The 6,000-nt window shown below is 38.3% G+C and overlaps 1 non-coding gene across 1 annotated transcript; it reads right to left on the bottom strand.

Annotated features, from left to right (window-relative positions):
* Positions 1–782: 782 nt before the first annotated feature.
* Positions 783–889, bottom strand: LOC114410956. The gene has a single exon (XR_003666347.1). It is a non-coding gene; the product is annotated as a small nucleolar RNA R71 (small nucleolar RNA).
* Between the last annotated feature and the right edge of the window lie 5,111 nt (positions 890–6,000).

The raw sequence follows: 6,000 nt of genomic DNA, 5'->3' as shown, positions 1-6,000 counted from the left end.
TACTATTTTTTTTATTTTTCAAGTTTTATTGTTCTATTTTTCTAAACTTTGCTTAGGTAGCTTTCATAGTTAGACTTTGAATTTTTGTTTGAACTTTTTTTTGCTATCTTTTCATGATTTTAGGGTGTTCCTCACAAAATTTCAGCTCATTTTGATATCGTTTGAATATAGCTGTAGTTTTACCCTCTTGTTAGGTGCTTGTTGAGAAATACATTATTTGCTGCATATAGTGCATGACTAGGGGCAATCCAGGTGATTTACAACCCTTTGATCCTGAAATAGATAGAACCTTTCATAGATTAGTTAGACATAATGTGCATCCTGGTCATTTTGTGCATTGTGAGCATTCTGTTGAGGGTGATTTTGATTTTGAACATTCCACTACTAATTTTTATACTGAGAACATGGCTCAACCTCCACCTTGTGAGAGGACTCTTAGGGAGATGGCTGCACCTGATTTCACTTATGAAAACTTGCGCATTCAATATCCTGATTAGGGTGTTCCATATGTTCTCAAGATTGGACTAATACATTTGCTGCCCAAGTTCCATGGTCTTGCAGGTGAAGATCCTCATAAGCATCTTAAGGAGTTCCATATTGTTTGTTCCACCATGAAGCCCCCAGATGTCCAAGAAGATCATATTTTTCTAAAGGCTTTTCCTCATTCTCTGGAGGGAGTGGCAAAAGATTGGCTATACTACCTTGCTCCCAGGTCTATTTTCAGCTGGGATGACCTTAAGAGGGTGTTCTTGGAGAAATTCTTCCCTGCATCTAGGACCACTACCATCAGAAAAGACATTTCAGGCATCAGGCAACTTAGTGGAGAAAGCTTGTATGAGTACTGGAAAAGATTCAAAAAATTATGTGCAAGCTGCCCTCACCACCAGATTTCTGAGCAACTTCTTCTTCAATATTTCTATGAGGGACTTAGCAACATGGAGAGGAGTATGATTGATGCTGCCAGTGGTGGAGCTCTTGGTGATATGACCCCTACTGAGGCTAGGAATTTGATTGAGAAGATGGCTTCCAACTCCCAACAATTCAATGCAAGAAATGATATTATTGTTCTTAGAGGAGTCCATGAGGTGGCCATGGATTCATCTTCATCTACTGAAAATAAAAAGCTTGAAAGAAAACTTGATGCCTTGGTCAACCTAGTAACTCAGCTTGCCATGAATCAGAAATCTACACCTGTTGCAAGAGTCTGTGGTCTATGTTCTTCTATAGATCACCATTCAGATCTTTGTCCTTCTATGCAGCAATCTGGAGTCAATGAGCAACCTGAAGCTTATGCTGCAAACGTTTATAATAGACCTCCACAGCAGCAAAACCAACAACAACAAAATAATTATGACCTTTCAAGCAACAGATACAATCCAAGTTGGAGGAATCATCCAAATCTGAGATGGACAAGCCCTCCACAACAACAATAGTCTATCCCTCATTTTCAGAATGTCGCTGGTCCAAGCAAGCCATATGTTCCTCCTCCAATGCAACTACAACAACAACAAAGACAACAAGCCATATGTTCCTCCTCAACCTTCCTTAGAAGAGTTTGTGAGGCAAATGACCATCCAGAATATGCAATTTCAGCAAGAGACAAGAGCTTCCATTCAGAGTCTGACAAATCAGATGGGGCAGATGGCTACTCAGTTGAACCAAGCTCAGTCCCAAAATTCTAACAAATTGCCTTCACAAACTGTGCAGAATCCAAAAAATGTGAATGCCATCACCTTGAGGTCTGGCAACCAAATTCAAGTGCCTCCACCAGTAGCAGCACCTGCACCTGAACCTGTCAAGCTTCATTCTACACCTGAAAAAGAGGATGAGATAGTTGCACAAAAGAGAAAGCTTCCTAACAAAAATTTTCATGCAGGTGGACCTTCTTCTAGTAATTCTGACTTACAGCAGCCTCCTATCCCTCTTCCATTCCCACCTAGAGCAATTCCAAACAAAAAGATGGAAGAAGCGGAAAAGGAGATCTTGGAGACCTTCAGGAAAGTAGAGGTGAACATACCTCTGCTAGATGCCATCAAGCATATTCGAAGATATGCCAAGTTTCTAAAGGAGTTGAGCACCCACAAAAGGAAGCTCAAAGGCAATGAACGGATTAGCATGGGCAGAAATGTGTCAACATTGATAGGTAAATCTGTTCTTCACATTCCTGAGAAATGTAAGGACCCAGGTACTTTCTGTATACCTTGCATTATTGGGAACAATAAATTTGAGAATGTCATGCTAGATCTAGGAGCATCAGTTAGTGTCATGCCTCTGTCCATTTTCAATTCTTTACCTCTTGGACCTTTACAATCTACAGATGTGGTGATTCATTTGGCAAATAGAAGTGTTGCTTACCCCGTAGGTTTCATAGAGGATGTGCTGGTTCGGGTTGGTGAACTTATTTTTCCTGTTGATTTTTATGTTCTTAATATGGAAGAGGGATTTTCCCATGGTTCAGTTCCAATTATTTTAGGCATGCCTTTTATGAAAACAGCCCGAACCAAGATAGATGTTTATGCTGGCACATTGTCTATGGAATTTGGTGATATTGTTGTTCATTTTAACATTCTTGATGCCATGAAACATCCATCTGAGGATCATTCTATTTTTTGTGCTGAGCTAATTGATCAGATTATTAATAATTATATGTTTGATTTTGATTATGTTCTTTATGGTAGGAAACATCCATTTTTATCTGATCTGCATACTTGTCATTCCTTATGCATTGAATTTGAATCTGAGTTTGAATTTGATCATGTGTCTGATTTTGATGCTGAGAATGAATCTGAATTTGAGTCTGGTTCTGATTTTCTAGGTGTTGTACCTCTTGATGTTGATTTTTTAGAGTCAGAATGCACTAACCATGTTGCAGGAAGTACATATACTTTTGACTTGCTTTATGAGGTACAGACTGAGGAACCTTCTTCTTCTCCTACCATGGTTCCCCCTACTGTTCAGCCACCACCCACACCAGAGTTGAAGCCCTTACCAACAAACCTCAAATATGCTTACTTGGAGGACAAGAAAAAATTTCCAGTGATCATCTCTGCCTCCCTTGATGTTAAGCAAGAAGAGAAGTTGTTGCTAGTTCTCAAGAAGCATAAGAAAGCCATTGGATGGACTTTAGCAGACATTCCTGGTATTAGCCCATCTACATGCATGCATATGATACTTTTAGAGGATGGAGCTAAGCCAGTGAGGCAACCACAGCGGCGACTCAACCCTGTCATTCTAGATGTGGTGAAAAAGGAAGTGACCAAGCTCTTACAAGCTGAAATCATCTACCCCATTTCTGACAGCCAATGGGTGAGTCCAGTCCAAGTGGTTCCTAAGAAGGCAGACCTCACAGTGGTCAAGAATGAAAAGGATGAGCTTATCCCAACAAGAATGCAGAACAGCTGGCGAGTCTGCATTGATTATAGGAGGCTGAACCAGGTAACCAGAAAAGATCATTTTCCCTTGTCTTTCATTGATCAAATGCTTGAGCGCTTGGCAGGTAAGTCCCATTACTGTTTTCTTGATGGTTTTTCTGGTTATCTACAAATTCATATTGCTCCTGAGGATCAAGAAAAGACCACATTCACCTGTCCCTTTGGCACTTTTGCCTATAGGAGGATGCCTTTTGGCCTATGCAACGTCCCTGGCTCCTTCCAGCAGTGTATGCTTAGCATTTTCAGTGATTTTTTAGAGAGTTGCGTAGAGGTGTTTATGGATGATTTTATTGTTTATGGATCCTCTTTTGATACATGTTTGGATAGTCTGGATAGAGTTCTTAATAGATGCATTGAAACTAACCTTGTGCTGAATTTTGAAAAATGTCACTTCATGGTAGAACAAGGTATAGTTTTAGGGCATATCATTTCTAGTAGGGGCATAAAGGTAGACCCTGGAAAAATAGATGTTATTTCACAATTGCCTTACCCCTCTTGCGTGCGAGAGGTTCGTTCTTTTCTTGGTCATGAAGGATTTTATAGGTGCTTTATCAAGGATTTTAGCAGAGTGGCCCTTCCACTATCCAATCTGCTGCAAAAGGAGGTGGAGTTTGATTTTGATGACCGGTGCAAGGAGGCTTTGATTGCCTCAAGCGTGCAGTGACTATCACCCCTATCATTCAGGCACCTGATTGGACAGCCCCATTTGAGCTAATGTACGATGCATCCAATTACGCATTGGGGGTTGTCCTTGCTCAAAAGATCTTCTTACTTCACCCTACTTCTTTTCCGCCATGACTTAGGCAGTTTTCTTTCTTCTGTCTCTTTCTTTACTTTTATTGCACTTGTCCAAATTTTATTGATTGCTTTGATTTTTATTGATCTTATGATTGTGCTACATTGAGGACAATGTGTTGTTTAAGTGTGAGGGGGGGGGGGAGAAGATTGTTCTTTAATTTTGTTGGGTATTCTAGTTTAATTCTATTAGGTTTTCTAGTTTAAGTTTATTAGGTTCTAGGTTAATTTTGTTATTTTGGTTTTATGTTTGTGTACAACATTGCATGTTCCTCTTTGAATTTTGGGTTATGTATAGGTAATGGGTAATTATTTTTGAAATAGGAGTTTCTTGGCATTTTGTGAATTGAAACCCTTGTTTTTCTCTACATGTCAAGTTAGTTATGAAGGTTCGAATTGAAAGTGATAGATTTATGTAGAAGCAAAGCTTCATGGTGAATCAAAAGTGATTCAAAGGTGTTTTGATGATAACAATGATCATAACAAAAGATGATGACAAAGGTGATGACAAAAAGCTCAAAGATCAATCAAAGAACAACTCAAGTAAATCAAGAACAATTCAAGAGTTCAAGTTGAGAATCAAGAAGAATTCAAGACTCAAGAAAAAAGTTTAGAGTCAAGAGTCAAGATTCAAGGTTCAAGATCTCAAGAATCAAGATCAAGATTCAATACTCAAGATTCAAGAATCAAGAGAAGGCTTAATCAAGATAAGTATGAAAAGTTTTTCTCAAAAACTGAGTAGCACATGATTTTTCTCAAAACATGTTTACTAAAGAGTTTTTACTCTCTGGTAATCAATTACCAGATTGTTGTAATCGATTACCAGTAGCAAAATTGTTTTGAAAAAGTTTTCAAATTGAATTTACAATGTTCCAATTAATTTCAAAATGCTGTAATTGATTACAATGTTTTGGTAATCGATTACCAGTCCCTTTGAACGTTGAAATTCAAATTCAAATGTGAAGAGTCACATCCTTTCACATAAAAGCTTTGTGTAATCGATTACACTTATTTGGTAATCGATTACCACTAACTGTTTCTGAATAAATCAAAAGATGTAACTCTTCAAAAGGTTTTTGACTTTTTCAAATTGGTTTTAAGTTTTTCTAAAAGTTGTAACTCTTCTAAATGGTCCTCTTGGCCAGACATGAAGAGTCTATAAAAGCAAGGCTTTGATTTGCTTTTCAATACACTTTTACACTTATTTCATACAATCCTTTACAAGCCTTGAATCTTTTTGAACTTCTTCTTCTTCTTTTGTACCAAAAGCTTTCTGAAGTTTTCTGGTTTTCTAAACCTTGAAAACTTGTGTTATTCATCTTTTCATTCTCTTCTCCCTTTGTCAAAAAGAATTCGTCAAGGACTAACTGCCTGAATTCTTTTTGTGTCTCTCTTCTCCCTTTTCCAAAAGAACAAAGGACTAACCGCCTGAATTCTTTTGTGTCTCCCTTCTCCCTTGTCAAAGAATTCAAAACGACACAGTCTAAGAATTCCTTTGATTCTTCCCATTCCCTTATACAAAAGTGTTCAAAGGACTAACCGACTAAGAATTCTTTTGTATCCCCACTCACAAAGTATCAAAGGTTTAACAACATGAGATCTTTGTCTTAACACATTGGAGGGTACATCCTTTGTGGTACAAGTAGAAGGTACATCTACTTGGGTTTGACTGAGAACAAGAGAGGGTACATCTCTTGTGGATCAGTTCTAGTGGAGGGTACATCCACTAGGGTTTCAAAGAGAACAAGGGAGGGTACATCCCTTGTGGATCTTT

This window comes from Glycine soja, chromosome 4 (assembly GCF_004193775.1).
Source record: "Glycine soja cultivar W05 chromosome 4, ASM419377v2, whole genome shotgun sequence".
Taxonomy (NCBI): Eukaryota; Viridiplantae; Streptophyta; class Magnoliopsida; order Fabales; family Fabaceae; genus Glycine; species Glycine soja.
This window is presented reverse-complemented; position numbering and strand designations above follow the sequence as displayed.